This window comes from Notamacropus eugenii, chromosome X (assembly GCF_028372415.1).
Source record: "Notamacropus eugenii isolate mMacEug1 chromosome X, mMacEug1.pri_v2, whole genome shotgun sequence".
Taxonomy (NCBI): domain Eukaryota; kingdom Metazoa; phylum Chordata; class Mammalia; order Diprotodontia; family Macropodidae; genus Notamacropus; species Notamacropus eugenii.
Window position 1 is genome coordinate 81,318,441 of NC_092879.1, and position 17,005 is coordinate 81,335,445.

General features: G+C 39.7%; 1 pseudogene; it reads left to right on the forward strand.

Annotated features, from left to right (window-relative positions):
- Positions 1–10,753: 10,753 nt before the first annotated feature.
- On the forward strand, positions 10,754–13,688 carry LOC140515768 (nuclear RNA export factor 1 pseudogene; annotated as a pseudogene).
- The last annotated feature ends 3,317 nt before the right edge of the window (positions 13,689–17,005 follow it).

Below are 17,005 nucleotides of genomic sequence, written 5' to 3' on the forward strand. Positions count from 1 at the left end.
GACAATTTAGTGTATGCACAATCCTTTCAGAGGTGGGTCAGGAATAAAAATCCCCTCCAGAGTAGACAAATTGAAGCTATTACTATGACAAAGGTTTGATAATGTCACAGCTGTTACAGGCAAAACAATGCTAGCAAATTCCTCTGCACATTTTCATAATAAGTCTTGTCTTTTTGTATGGAGTGCTTTTTTTTCAGGAACACTGGACTGACACCTAATGCACGTGATATCACTGAGGTCTAAATAATGTACATTGATTGGGTTTTGTGCATGTTATAACAGATCTAATAGGAAGCTGGCCTCATTACAATCATTTATTTTTCCTACACATCCAAGCACCACTGGTTTTATTTTAAAAACGGCTGACTATGTTATAACTAGTTCATCTTCTATGTGAGCCATGGACCATTTGGAAAACAATGTAGATGTTTAAATTTTTCAAACTCTGATCCTTAAAAAATGACTAAAATGGATGAGATCAAACTAAATCATGCAATTACTCCTAAGTTACATATGACTGATGACTGCTCTTCCAATTAAGGAGTTCTGGAAAGAAAAGACTGTTTTGAGTGAACTAAAGAAATGTTTATCACATGAACTTTGGATTATAACTATATTAAGATAGTTATCTTAACCCACTTATTTGGCTATTAAACTGTTTGCATGGATATTAGTGAAAGTTCAGTCTCTTTTATGTCTACCTTGTAGGATCATAATATCCCCATAGCTTCAATAATTTCAACACTATTTCAGATATAAGTTTATTTGTCTGGTCTCCCTTCTAATACATTCCCACTATAACTCTTTCTCTTCAAAATGTCTGGTTTGGATTTTTTTTTAAATGACAAATGAACCTGATAAGAATGGCACACTTGAGGAACGGGTGTTACAACAATTGTCAGAGAAAGGGGGAAAATGGATTATGGGTGTGGGGGGAAGCCTGTCACAAGTACATAAGTAATTCAATAAATATGAGGCTGATGACTTTGTGCAGTTCTGCCTCACTTAAGCCCAATTCATATGCAAGTGAAAACATCACCCTCATGATGTCATTGGTCCTCTTAGAGAATGAAAGATGAACAATTCAATAAATATGAGTACCTACTTGGTGCCTGTGACGCTAGACCTAAAATCCAAGCACCTTTGGAGAATGTGTCCAGCTGCCTACTGAATATCTTGAACTGGATGTTCTACAGACACAGAAAATTCAACATGTATAAAACTGAACTAATTTTCTCCCTAAACTCTTTCTTCTTCCTAACTTCCCTATTTACTGTCCAAGGTACCATCATCCTCCTTGTCCCCTGGGTTTGCAAGGTAGGTGGTACTCCTCAGTTCCTCACTCAGCTTCCCACTCCCACCCAATCTTTTGCCAAGTCCTGCCAATTTTATCTTCATAACATCTCTTTCATATATCACTTTCTCTCTCTTAACACTGCCACTACCATGATACAACCCCTCATGACTTCACTCCTGGACTACTGCAATTTTAGTTGGTATAATTGCTACAAGTCTTTCCACAAGAAAAGAGATGCAAGTCTATTCTCCACTCAGCTGTCAAAATGATCTTTCTAAAACACCAGTCTGACCAGTATATTTTCTTAGTAAACTCCAATGCCTCTCTATCACCTCCAGGATCAAAGAGAAAATTATCTGGTCCTTTTATAATGTGCCCTCCCCACCCTCCAATACACAAACCTTCCCAATCTTCTACTTTACTCAGCACTCCCACATAGTCTGTGATCCAGTGACACTGGTTTATTTGCTGTTTCTTATACACACTCCACATCACTTCATCTTCTGTCTCCAGGCATTTTCACTGAGTGTACCCCTGCATGGAATGATCTCCCTTCTTATCTCCCCTGTCTTGATTTCTTGTCTTCTTTAGACCCAGGTAAAATTTCACTTTCTCAAAGGACTCTTTTGTGATACCCCTTGGTGCTGCCTTCCTTCTTCTGATTATTTCCTATTTAACCTGTATATTTCATTTGTACGTAGTTGTTTGCATGTTGTCTCCCCATTAGATTATGAGTTCCTGACAACACAGTCCATCTTTTGTCTTCCTTTGTATCCTCATCTCTTAGCACAGAGCTTGTTACATAGTAGATGCTTAATAAATGTTTACTAAGAGAATGACTTTATTGATCTTAGAGTCATAGAACATGAAAGCTTGAAGGGACTGCAAATCAGTTAAGATGGTGGACCAGTGTTATAGATAAATGAACCCATCAATACACATTTATTAAGTGCCTACTGTGCACCAGGCATTGTGCATGGATAAACAGAGGGAATGACACAATGGCTTAAAAGACTATTTAACAGTTTTCAGAGATAGTAGCTTCCTTATAAAATCAGAACTTGAGCTATGATAGGATGACAAAAAAAATGAGAAAATAAAAGAAAACATACATGAACTGGGACAGGTATCAATATCCCCCACCCCAACCAAATATTTTCTAATATTTCTTCTCAGTTACTGTATACTACCTGATTCAAGTTTCCACTTAAAACACCTGTTTGCCATCAAGTAGGGACCTAAATGGGGCTCTTTACTTAACCTTTCTCTGACTTCTCATAAAGGAGTCTTGACAGACAGATGGAGGTTGCTAGGATGAAGGCTACTCTGAGACAAAGAATCAACACAACTGGCACTTTTACAATGTTCTACAAACTCCTGGGCTCATCTCAGGGCATACCTGGGGAATCACTCTTCAGCTCAAGTCAAAGGGGTAGCTTACCATATCTAGAGACTGTTAAATTAGTTAACTGGCAAAAAACAAAACAGCTCATTTTGACCATTCTGAAACTCAGCTGTATTGCTTCACAGTCAGTTTGGTCAAGACACATTAGGATGTACTAAGTGTGATGAGCTGTGACTAAACAAACTAACCAATTGTATACTTGGATAGTTCCATCCTGAGAACATGGGTCTCAGATTTTTGCATAGGTACTCTGCTATAAAGACAGAGTTTAGGAATTTCTTTTAAGTAAGTTTTAGGCATGCTGATGTGAGGATTAAAATTATCCAGCCTACAGTAGAAGAGACTGAGGCAGAGCTCTGAATCAATGACAGTTTATTATAGGGTCCATGGTCCCTTCTAATGAAATGGACCACAGATCTTTGTCACAATCTGAGATGCCTTCTCCTTCCAGGGCCTTATTTTTATAAGGCTTGATACCAGATTTGATACCTGAACACTCTAATGGGGCTACACAAACTATAGAATCCTAATGGTTGGCAGACCTTGCTTCAAAGGCCAAAAATAATGCACCAACTGGAAATCATATGTCAACAGCAGGGTCTTGGGTTGGGTGAAGCATGGGGCATCTCCATTGACTAAGTGGTCATAAGATGGTCATAAGATAATTACCTATTCATAGACGAGAGAGTGGTCTGGAGGGACAAAATAAGTTGGGGGATTTTCCATGTAACTGAGTCACCTAAGCCACACTGGGCTTGGTCACCACAACAAGGAAAACAAGGATGGAGGGCTTCTAGTTAGCTTCCAATGATTAAACAAATGAGCATGAACTTACAATTTGTAGCTTAGAATTCTGGGGCTTAATGTACAGAGCTTATAATCACTACCTCCATGGAATCATAGAAAACGTATTAATACAGAGCAGAATAGAGTAGGGGTCCAAAAGAATATTTCTCACACTCACATATACTTGCTTTTACATGCATTATAAACATATTGCATTTGCTTACATGACTACTCTCTTTTAAGCAGAGGAAAGATATATTTTGGCCCAGAATACCTCAATGTGAATTGGGTGTCCAGTGAGAACTACAAATGTAATTTCTCCTCTGTAACCCTCCCATCCACCTACCTCCTGTAAGTCCGTCTCAGACAAAAAGTACTGAAGTCATGGTTAGAATAGTTGAAGTTATGAACAACCATTAGGTAAGAAACTTGTTCATGTCTGTTTAATTGTTCTTATCAAACTTTCAGAAGAATTCCAATTCTCTTCTGCATGAAAATCAGTCAATTTGTAGGAAAGTATTATTTGGAGAAAAATAATTTCTTATTAACATTTTGAAGGGGATTGGATTAAAACAAATATGACAACTCTGGTAGTAATTGACTATGTAAAATAGGCCACCCAGAATCTGCTTCATTCATCCATGAGTTCAAAGTTCAACCTGATTTCTCAATTATAGAGGTTTAATTTTTTTTTTAAATCAAGACCTTTTAATTTTTCTTCATCTATTTTTCCTTTGTAGTGAAAAAATCTGAAAGGAGGAGATCCACACACAATTAGATGCCAACTTTTAAAACCATCAATGAAGAAACAACAGAAAAGCAAATGTGACTCATTTTAACTTATTCTGGAGAATTTTTCAGAGACACAGAGACTGATTTCTGTGAGAACAATGATGATTCTCTTCCTAGTTTTATCTGTTATTATTTTGCCCTGTCTGAAGAACTTTAATGGGATAAGGAGGAAACATTAAGAGAGAAAAAAGATTCTCCAGAATGGTAAAAATACAATCCAAGTATGAAAATAAAAATTTTTAAGTCAGATATGTGTCAGAGTTATTTTTTTTTAATATTTCTGTGTCAAAGGAATCAAATAACAAGAATGCTTTAGAAACTGAGACTGTGATCTGGTAACTAAGAATAAAAATACCATACATTTATATAGTGCTAACTATATGCCAGGACCTGTGCTAGGTACTTTAAAATTATTATCTCATTTGGTTCTCACAACGACCCTGGGAGGTAGGTGGCATTGTTATGCCCATTTCACAGATGAGGAAACTGAGACAAGCACAGCTAGTAATTATCTGAAGCTGGATTTAAACTCAGGTTTTGCTGACTCCCTGCCTATTGCCCTATACACTGTGTCACCTAGCTTCCTCAACCGTTGTTTGTGTCTAGCTTGCTAGAAAAATTGCACATAGTAACCATCAGTAAAAGATAGCTATTTACCTTATATAGCCCCAAGGCTTACAGCAAGCAGAATTCCTCAGTGCACTTCAAATGATATATGAAACTAGACAGTAGCCTCACAACAAATCTCTTTCCCTTCATGTCACAGGAATCTGTGCAAACTTGGCTCCATGGAAACCAATAGAATGATCTGGAAAAAAAGCAAATGATTAAACACCAGGAATTAATAAGCTACCTTGTCAATGCTGAATTGTTAGAATCCATCTTTAGTTGTTCTGCTGCATTATGAATTATGATTTCAGTTGGTCAAATGGAATTCAAGTTTAATGAACTCTCTCTGTAGCCTCTGTTGTGTGTGTGTGTGTGTGTATTTATATATATATCTATGTATATGTAGTATTTTATGAAATCACTAATTGATTTTTAGGGAGAACTCACACAAAGCACATCGGCGAGAACAGAAGTGATATAAGAACACTCTCAAGATCTCTGTGATGAACTCTAGAATCAACTGTGAGATGTGGGAGACGCTGGCACCAGACTGCGCATCCTGGTATGCCTGAATCAAAGAAGGCACTGCGCTTCTTGAGCAAAGCAGAATTGCAGTAACTCAAAAGAAATGCAAGATGCCCAAATTTAGAGACATCTCCACTCCAAATATTCATATGGACTATTTGTGCTTGACCTGTGCTAGAGCCTTCTGAGCTTGTAGTGTCTGATCAGCCACAGTTGGACACAATGAACCTTGACCCTAAGACAGTCATATTATTTTTGGTCTGCTTTGGGAAGGACAAAAATCAACCAACCAAGTGAAGCAATTATCTCCTAACATATCCATACGGAGCATTCTCACTGATTTTGGTGATTTTGAATTTCCAGTTGACCATGAAAGGTAGATTCCCCCATTCTAAAATTAGTACAAATCCTGAGATTGTTTGTTGGTGGATATCAAATAAAGTGAGCAATATTGAGGCTATCACCAGGTACCTGGATATAGGTAGCCTTGATTGACCACTTAACAACTGCTCATTTTTCTGTTGTTGCTGCTCTATGGGAAATTTGTGAGATGGACTATAACTACTGGCTGAGACAGTTACTGAGGAAATCTTTGTATTATTTCCATAACTGTTTCCTTAGCTCTGTACATGTCATCATCACATTATCATCACTAGGTGAAATGAATAGAAAAAAATGCTTAGTTGGGCTTTATAACAGAGAGAGGAGAGAAAAAAAACCTTTTAAAAGGGAGTTAGCATTCCAAAACAAGCCTCTTCCAAAGTATTCTTCAGGCAAAAAGGCTTTTGTTTCTGTTGTTAGTTAACACCTATGCTTTCCTTCCTTTTTCAAAGGGGCTCCTAACAAAGGCACAGTGAGTAAGTTCAGGAAAATGCAGGGGGATACAAATGCCCAAAATCTACTAGTTAAAATGACAGTAAAACATACAGACTAAAGATAACCAAGAATACAACTTGGTCTTTAAAACTTATTGACAAAGTAAAAAAAAATTAGATCAGATAATGGCAGGCCTTTGGAATGGAGAAAATATGATCTACTGAAAGGGATCCACAATTGAATTAACCTTTGCTATTATCTACCGCATTGGCTTCAAAAATATACATCACTGACACATTTGGAAGGAGAAACAACAGGAGAGTAAAGACCAAAACTTCCTCTGAAGGTTCACAGGAATGATTCCTGTAACTTTCAGACTCTGCATACCAACTTGCTGGTAGGGCTTCTTAACCCTCTTTTCTGTCATGGGCCCCTTTGTCAGTCTGCTGAAGAGTACAGACCTCTTTTCAAAATAATATTTTCAAATGCATAAAACAAAATACAGAGGAATACAAAGGAAATCAATAATATTAAAATAATTATAAAAACATTAAAATATAAGTTCATAGATCTCAGGTTAAGAATTCCTACAGTTAGGTAAGAAAACAACCCTACTTTGTGTCATAATACAATAATTAAATAAGGAGACAAAGCAGTAACAATAATAATAAAGATAGATAGAATTTACATAGCATTCACTATGTGCCAGGCACTGTGCTTTATAAAGATCATCTCATTTTATCCTTACAACAACCCTGTGAGGAAGGTGTGATGAGTATCCTTCCATTTTGCAGATAAATTGTGGCAGAGAAAAATTAAATGACTTGCGCAGAATCAGACAGCTAGTAAGCGTCTGACGCTGGATTTGAACTCAAGTCGTCCTGACTCCAGGCTCATTGCTCTCTATCCACTGTGTCAACTTGTTGCATAATGAAAAATATAGTGTCATTGAAATCTTGGCATAGTCTTTGAATAATGTATTTCAAGATCATATTTCCTTTTCCCATATAGTCGCTCAAGAAAGATGTAGACCACTCTTTGTCATCCACTCTTCTAGCAACAAAGCCATGAGTCACCATCTCATGCAGGAGATTTTCTCCACTTATGGAACTGTAAACATTCCTTGAAATTTATTTAAGAAATGTATTTGAAAACAAATAAATGGATCTGTGGCATAACCAGGGGCCTGTTTCACTCAAAATAAGTTGATCTGTCCAGGGACCTAGGAAGCACACTTAAGCATCCAATTCACCCTCAAATTACTTTTATCACCATCACCAGCAACGAGGGTTGTTCTAGGCGTTTATTATTGAGTACCTAGGTTCATATTACTGTACTAGATCCTGGGTATATACTAGGGTTTATAAATTGTGGCCCCTGTTTAGGAGGGCCTTGTAATTTATTTAGGGAGACAGAACATGGTAACAAATAAGGTAACATTTTAAAGACCAAATTAACTAAGTGGATAAAGCACCGAACTTGGAGTGCAAATTCTGCCTTACACATTTCCTAGCTGTGTGACCCACATCTGTAAAATGGAGCTAATAATAACACCCACCTTCCAGGTAGCGCAGTGAATAGAGTGCTCGCCCTGGAGTCAGGAGGATCTGAGTTCAAACCTGCCCTCAGACACTTACTAGCTGTGTGACCCTGGGCAAGTCACTTCCCCCTGTTTGCCTCAGTTTCTTCATCTGTAAAATAAGCTGGAGAAGGAAATGACAAACCATTGCAGTATCTTTGCCAAGAAAACCCCACATGGGGTCAGGAAGAGTCAGACACTGAAACAACAACAAAATCCTGGGTTATCGTGAGGATTAAGTCAAGATAACATGTACAACGTTTATAAGACCTTAGAGAGCTTTAGAAATTGTAGCTGGCTATTATCATGTTAATAATTCAATCCTTCAAAAATCTATGATATGGAAGGAGGGAGGAGGAGTTCTCCCTCCACTACAGTAGGCTATGCCTCAGTTGAAAGACATACAGCTGAAGTCAGGCTGATGGCTGAAGGCTTCCCAGCTTAACAGGACTTCCCAGCACAATACAGATTTCTTGAGGACAGGGACTCTTTTTCCTTTCCTCTGTATTTCTCTGGCACAGAATATAGCCCCTTGCACATAGTAGGTGCTTACTAAGTGCTGTCAGATGACTGTCAGGTATATATTAACTTGTAGACAACAGCACAGCATAACAGAAAATAACAGTTCATATTTCTAGAGAGTTTAAAGACTTATGAAGAGCTTTACAAAAATTATTCTATTGGAGCCTGTGAGGTAGGTCTTATTATGATTTTATTCCCATTTTACCCATAGGGAAATGGAGGCATATAGAGGTGACATGACTTGCCTGGCACAATAAATGCCAAAGATGGATTTTGAGTGAAGGGCTTTCTATCACCACATTACAAATAAAGGGATAAAAAGCAAGACTAAAAAATAATGAATGCCTTGATGTGTTCTTCCGAGCTGTGCAAGAGAAAATCAAATCCAGGAGCTCTCCTTTGTGTAACCTGCGCTTATTTCAAAGTTTTCCAACATTTAAAAATACCATGGCATGTGGCATAAGAGAGCTGAATGAAAAGGAAACTCTTCCTTTTGGACTCCATATTCTCAAATCCATAGCCATCCAATATGTCCTTCTAATACAAATGTGCAGAGGTCACTGGGCAAATGGGTTAAAAAAACAAGATGTGACAAACAAGTGTATATATTAAATGTCCTTTAAATTATAAATAGATGCTAGAAATGAGCACCCTTCCAGAAAAAAAAAAAAAGATGTACAAACCCATATGATAGGCCTGAACCTACACTGAAGCTTAGAAAGGGTGCGAAACACAGTTTTATAGAATATAGTTGCATTTGCATAAGGAAATAAATAAGAAAAACCCCAGAGCTACTCAATTTTTTAGCTTTCTCCATCATGTTATAATCATTTTTTGAGTGTTAAGAGTTTATTCATTGTAAAGAATAATTTTATTTCATAAGTAATATAGGTGACCTGTTTTATGAATTTCTGATTTTGGTAGTGAAGTAGTTAACAAGCATAAAATGACCCAACTCTTCTTGAAGCAAATAGGATCAGATAAAAGGAAAAAAAATGCTTTAATCTAAATAATTTTCAGAATCAATAACATTCATAAAGATAAAAGAAAAGATAGCAGCTCACAAATAGGTTTCTGTGTTTACTTAACAACCAAACAAATATTTTCAAAAGGTTTGAGAATTTTCCATACCATCTTGATACAATTGAATGGAAGACCCATTTTACCCTAATGAGCATTATGATTAAATCATTTACTCACAGATCAAAGGAGATTTTAATTATGTAAACGAGTTGCTCAGAAACATAAAATGTTCCATTAAGCTCGACAATTAATACATACAATATTTATGAGTTCAGATTTTTTCCTTGTTAAAAATTGATTGTTACCATTTAAAAAGTTTCTTTGGATGCACTGATTGAGAAGGGGGAAAATATTTTAAAGCCATAAAAGTAACAGGCATGGTAAAGATTTTATTGCCTTTTTCTTTTCCTCTCCTTTTACTTTGTGGTGCTTCAAGTGCCTTGTTAGCAGATGTTCAGTTTGAGTGTACAAATATTTAGTTCCTCCACAGCATAAGCGTACCACATTGCTTTGCATGCTGTGGGGAGCTCAGAATGAAAGTGGAATAAAAGTGATTTAAAAAAAATTAAATAAAAACACACCATGATTAGACCTCTAACCCATAAGAGGCAAAAATGATTTTCTCTTCTGGGCAATGCGTGCAACCAAAATAGAGGCTGGAACTGGAATTGAAGCCCAGATCTGCAAGTGGGCGGGAAACCTGCAGGAGGGGCAGGAACCAAGAGAAGTCAGCCCAAGCTTGATGTAATGGTTGTGACGTCAAGGTCAACGTCAGGTTACGCTACCACAAGAGCATTAATTTTATTTAGTTAATTTTTCCCTGTGGAAGGTAACTGTCTAGGAGATGTTACTGATCTCAATCTGTGGAGAGAGTTTACATAACATAAGCTTCATCTTTTAAAAAAGTAGATTTTCTGCAGGTTTAAAACAGGGAAGGGGACCCCACGCAATCTGTTCTTCCGCCTTCCCCCATCACGTGACTGGTCTTTGCCTCCACGAAGGACCAACGAACCCCTCCCCCCACCTTACCACAAGAACTCTGAAGCAATAAAGCATGATGTTCACCCCCCTCATGAAGGAGCCCTTAACTCAATAAAGCGCTTTGTGTACACCACTAGAACACATAAAAGGTTGCCCAGGAGTCCACGGCCAAAATTGCAGGCACTCCGAAGGTCGTGTAACGGCAAAAAGCGTGGGGGGCCTCGCGCACGCTGGCGTGCTCTTGCACGTGACTGCGCAGGCGCCAGCGTTACCGTTCACGCTGGCGCAGGCGCAGACGTTCGCACCGACATCTTGGCCGCAAGGACCGAGGGTGAACTGTGGCTCCCGCTCCCCAGGCCTGAGGGGAGATTAGGTTGAGCCAAGTTCTAGTCGGCCCTGTGCTCAGCTTGCTTTTACCATGGCTGAGCAGAGCAAACCGCCAGGCAAGTGTAGAAGCAAGACACACAACATCTGTGAATGTGAGCCGCCAGGTAGCAGTGGCCACAGCAAGGCCAGCGGCGGCAGCAGCGGCGGCGGCGGCGGCGGTGGCGGCTGGGGCGGCTGGGGCAGCTGGGGCAGCTGGGGCAGCGGTGGCGGTGGCGGCTGGGGCAGCAGCGGCGGCAGCGGTGGCAGCGGCGGCGGCAGTGGCGGCAGCGGCGGCAGCAGCGGCAGCGAAGGCCCAAGAGAAAAGAGAGGCAGGATCTCATCCCAAGGGAAGCAGCACTCGGGGTCCAAGTGGGGCTCAGGGAGCCGACACTTCAGCCGGACCACCCGCTTCACCCAAGACGACGACGATGACAGAAATGAAGGCCCAGAAACGTCCGGATTCAGGTACTCAACCCATAGCTCCCGATTCAAGAGAGAAAGATGGTGGGAGCAGGGGGGAAGCCGACTCTCTGTCCCCGTGAAGCAGCGAGAACCAAGTATTTCTGACCAGAACCCACCTTCAAAACAGTGGTTCAAGGTGACCATTCCTAACGGCAAAATGTATGACAAAGAATGGCTTTTAAGTCAGATTCAGGATAAATGCAGCGTTCCCTTCACCCCGATTGAATTTCACTATGAAAATAACATAGCCCATTTTTTTGTGGAGGATGCTAACACTGCTTCCGCCCTGAAGGCTGTTGACCACAGAATTATAGACTATGATAGACGCAGGGTCTCAATTATAATTAATTCATCGGGTCCACCTCTTTCAGTACAGAATGAATTGAAACCTCAACAGGTAGAACAGTTGAAGGTTATCATGAGCAAGAAATATGATAGTTCCCAGAAGTCCCTTGATCTAAAGGGCCTTCGCTCAGATCCAGAACTTATGGCTCAGAATATTGATATTGTTTTGAGTCGCAAAAATTTCATGTCTGCATCAATTCAGATCATTGGGGAAAACATCCCACAGCTCCTGGCATTGAATATGAGTAACAACAGAATTTACAAACTAGATGACTTTTCAGAGATCTTGAAGGTGGCACCTAATCTCAAAATCCTCAACCTCTCAAGCAATGAGTTAAAGTCAGAACAGGAGCTAGACAAAGTGAAGGGATTACAATTGCGTGAACTGTGGCTAGAGGGAAATCCCCTATGTAAGGTTTTCCCAGATCGGTCCTCTTATCTTAGTGCCATCAGGAAACGGTTCCCAAAGTTGCTGCGTCTGGATGGCTGTGAATTGCCTCCTCCAATTGCCTTTGATATTGAAACACCCACTACACTACCTAGCTGCAAGGGTAGCTACTTTGGATCAGAGACAATCAAAGGCATGGTCCTGTATTTCCTACAACAGTATTATTCTGTGTATGACGCTGAAAATAGGCAGGGACTGCTTGATGCCTACCATGAGGGAGCCTGCTGTTCCTTAAGCCTTCCTATCAGTTCATCTCGGCATAATTTCAATGAATATATGGAAAACAATAGGAATGTAAAAAATCTCAAAGATCCCTGCCTTCAGTTTCGCCTTCTAAAACACTCCCGCCTCACTGTTGTTGCTTTTCTCAATAAACTGCCAAAGACCCAACATGATATGAATTCCTTTGTGGTAGATGTTTGTGCCCAGACAGAAACTTTACTGTGTTTTTCTGTACATGGGATCTTTAAGGAAATTCATGAAAAATCTGAAGATACCATTAGAGCATTCACCAGAGTATTTGTTGCTATCCCCTCAAGTAATGCTACTGGGATGTGTATGGTGAATGATGAGTTGTTTGTAAGAAACGCTAACTCAACAGAAATCCACAACTCTTTTGCCACACCTGCTGTACCTATACCTGCCCCCAGCTCCATGGCGACTGTTATCCAACAAAAACAAGACATGATGCAAACTTTTTCTATGCAATCTGGTATGAATCTGGAATGGTCACAGAAATGCTTAGAGGACAATAACTGGGACTTTGCTCAAGCAGCACAGATCTTTATGCAACTCAAGGCAGAAGGCAAAATTCCTGCAGTAGCATTTCTGAAGTGAACCAACTTAACTCCCTTGAATAGTACCGCCTCTTCTGGCCTGGGACTATCTTTTTGATTGTGACTGTGACTGTGACTATGTTTACAGGAAAAACTAAGCTCCACAGATTCACCTCTCCACTTGTTAAGAAAACATTACATGAAGTTTGAGTTATATGATCAACTTAACTCCCTTGAATAGTACCGCCTCTTCTGGCCTGGGACTATCTTTTTGATTGTGACTGTGACTGTGACTATGCTTACAGGAAAAACTAAGCTCCACAGATTCACCTCTCCACTTGTTAAGACAACATTACATGAAGTTTGAGTTATATGATCAACTTAACTCCCTTGAATAGTACCGCCTCTTCTGGCCTGGGACTATCTTTTTGATTGTGACTGTGACTGTGACTATGCTTACAGGAAAAACTAAGCTCCACAGATTCACCTCTCCACTTGTTAAGACAACATTACATGAAGTTTGAGTTATATGATCAACTTAACTCCCTTGAATAGTACCGCCTCTTCTGGCCTGGGACTATCTTTTTGATTGTGACTGTGACTGTGACTATGCTTACAGGAAAAACTAAGCTCCACAGATTCACCTCTCCACTTGTTAAGACAACATTACATGAAGTTTGAGTTATATGATCAACTTAACTCCCTTGAATAGTACCGCCTCTTCTGGCCTGGGACTATCTTTTTGATTGTGACTGTGACTATGCTTACAGTAAAAACTAAGCTCCACAGATTCACCTCTCTACTTGTTAAGACAATGTTACATGAAGTTTCAACCCTGTGAAGTTTCAGCTGTTTAGCCTGCTACCATCTCTTTTGTCTCCTGGAAGCTAAAGATTCATCTATAGAACCAACCCAAAACTACCTTATGGTACAAGTTCTCATTTTGTTCTAAGTTCTACCAGAGATTCTTATTAAGTCTCTCAGAATAAAAAGTAAAGTTCTGTTTTCTGTTGCCTCTATGTTAATGTTATTTACTCATTACCGCTCTGCCTTTCTTCATTACCCTTCCTATACATGATACTAATAAGACTTCTTTTGAAGGACTGAATTGATAATTATGAAGCTATGAAATGGTGAGGCACATCTGATTCTTTGGGTACTTGCTGGGAAAGACCATGGCAGTTAAGAATGAGGCTTCAATCACACTTAAAAAGGCAGGGGGCAGGGGTGGGGTGGGGATGGGGAACAGGTACAGGAAGTACAGAGACAAGCTGGGAAAGGAGGTTTAGATGTAGAGGGTATGGGGTTGGGGGGCAGGCTAGTGAAGAGAAACAGGTAGCTATGAGGAAAAGGATGGGGAGGGGCAGAGGCAGAGAGCATCACTCATATAACCATGGATTAGAATTAGGAGCACTCAGAAGCATGGACCCAAATGGAGATGGAAGAGGGCTGGGGGAGGAGGGTTTAAGGTCTCATTTTCAAATAGGTAACATGTCTACACCACCTCAAAATTATCAGAATCATTTTGATATTCTGCTGGTCTTACTGTGGATTCCTGGAACTTTTCTGAGATATTCATATTTTAGAAGCAAAAGGCCTGAATGGCAAACCTAGATGGCCTCCCCTGAATCAGCATATATCCTGGTTAACATATAATATAGTTTGTCAGGTATACTCCTTTGATTTTTGGGACAGTTTCTACGTTACTTCTAGGTTTCCCTTTGCAATTTTATTTTCTATGCTGACTAGAAGCTGGGTGGTAGATACAATTTTCACACAAGAATCTAGGTGACTGGTCTGCCTTCTGGGTTTTATCTCTAGTAACCATAAGATTTTTCTTCATTGTAGTGTTTATCCACCTTAGTCTAAGTCACTTCATACTACCTCCCCTTTCCCTGATGGCTTTGGTGCCTTGGTCCTCCCTCTAACAATCCCCCCAATTTTTTTATGGTACAGTGGTTGATAACAACTAGGAAAAAAAATTCATTGTTAAGAAGCCAGTGCAGAAGTGTCCAGCTTAATTGTATTGTTCGTTAGGAAAGATAATGCAGAGAACTTATAAAAAATACTAATGGGAATGAGAAGCTGATAATTTCTGTCATTTCTTGCAATTAGAAATTTTATCAATGAAAACAAATGAGAGAAATGGAAGTCTGTTAATGCTAATGTCTGGGGGGAAAAAGGAATTTTTAAGAAAAGAGATCACTATTTAAAGAGTCTCAAGCCTAGGCCTCAGAATAACTTTCTTCCAGAGTCAGTCCAAATTTAATCCAATCCAACAAGTGCTTATTAAGCACCTATTATGGATCAGGTACCCCAGGGGGATACTAAAGGCAGAACATGGAACATTGTTTAACATCTGGAATAGTTTCATTTCTTCCTTTGCATCCCCAGCCTACTGGCACAGAGGTGGCATGTAATAAGCACTTACTGAGGTGAACTGAATTTAATGATGGGGATGGGGTGGAGTGGGGTGAGGAACAAGATCTAAACAAAAATTGGAGGAAGGAGAACAGGGCAAGTAAGCAAACTTCTTAAAGGAAGTGGCACTGGACTTATTAACCTTTGGATATATTTAAAGAGGTCCTAGAACTAACCAAAAAATAGTTCCAGGTACCTAACGTCAGCTGGGTTTGTTGATGAGCTTTTTCAAAAGTTGGTTCAGAAGAGAACTAGATGAAGGTTACCGTTTGCCAACTTCCAGAGCCCTGTTGACCTGGTAGCAAGCAGACTTTTCTCACTGAGAGGAAGACTTAATAGCTGCTTCACACCTGGATGTGTGAAGTCATATTAAAGAACAGCAGCTCTGATAATTCTGACATCTGTACCCATAGTCAGTTCATAGAATGTTATGGTTGGATGGACCTTCAGAGAATATTATCAGAACTCCTGCATTTCATAAATGAGGAAATTAAGGCCCATTATCTACCAACCTCTGCTACTCACATGATGCTAAATGGAGGTGGAAGAAGCTGGATAATCAGGACTCAGCTGAGTGTCACAGTAACAAGGTAAGCAAACCTACATACAAATGGCATAGTGTTAGACTTAGAATCTGGAAGACCTGAGTTCAAATCCTGATTCAGACAGTTGCTTAGCTGTGTGACCCAAGGTAAGTTATTTAGTCTCTTTGGGCCTCAGTTTCTTCATCCATAACATGGGGATAAGTGTACCTACTTTATAGGATTGTTGTGTGAATCATATGATATTTAAAACACTTTGTAAATGTTAAAGTACCATATAAATTCAAGCTTTTATTGAGTCTGTATTTTCCTCCCAATAGCAGCTATACCAAATTTCTCCTCAAGTCCTCTACATCCTTCTATCCCATGACCTCAGCTGAAGACCTTTCTGCACATTTCACTCAGAAAACAGACACCATTCATGGTGAGTTTTCTCTTTTCTTCATCTCAGAATTTCTTGAAACTATCCCCCACTTCTCTCTTCCTCTCACCTCATTCCCAAGGCTAATCTCTCTAAACTTCATCCCGTCTCCTCAGTCTTTTCTGGACGATACTCCACCCCACCCCCTTTCTCCAATGTAGATCCCCTCTCTAACCAAGCACAGTGCTTGACATAGTAGGTGCTTAAAAATGATTAAGGGCCTACTTTACTACACAGTAAGGCACTGTACAGATATGATAGTGGCATTGCCCTCACTAATATACTTAAATAAGTATAATACAAATGAGAATGTAATAGTAGTGTAACAGAGATATAAGTTGATAGGACCTTTCTGAACCAACAGCTCATTTGTGTCTAAGGGCCTTAGAAAAGGCTTTTGAATGAGCTTTGAAAGATGAGTAGGATTTCAATAGGCAAGATCCTGAGGAAGAGAATTCAGCATATATTCTGAGAGCAATACATAGTTCAGTACATAGAAAATTATGGAAGGAGGACTGTAGGAGATAAAAGCTGGAGGTGGAGATTGGGGCTAGGAAATGAAGAAGGTTGTAAGGAGTTTGAACTTTACTTAGTAGGCAATGGAAGACTTGAGCAGAGAAGTGATCTATAGGATGTGTGTGTGTGTGCATGTGTGTGTGTGTGAGAGAGTGAGAGGTAGCGCACAGCGATATCAAATTCAAAAAGAACTGGGGCCTGTTTTCTGTAACCATACAGAAAAAATAATATCACTTATGTTAGCTGTTAAAGCCATTGTCAACCTAGTCTCACCCTATCTTACATATAACTTGCCTTCCCACACCCTGCATTTTCATTCTAGAGGCAGCAGGGAGCCAGAAGAGTTGACTGTGTAGGAAAGTGATACAGAGCT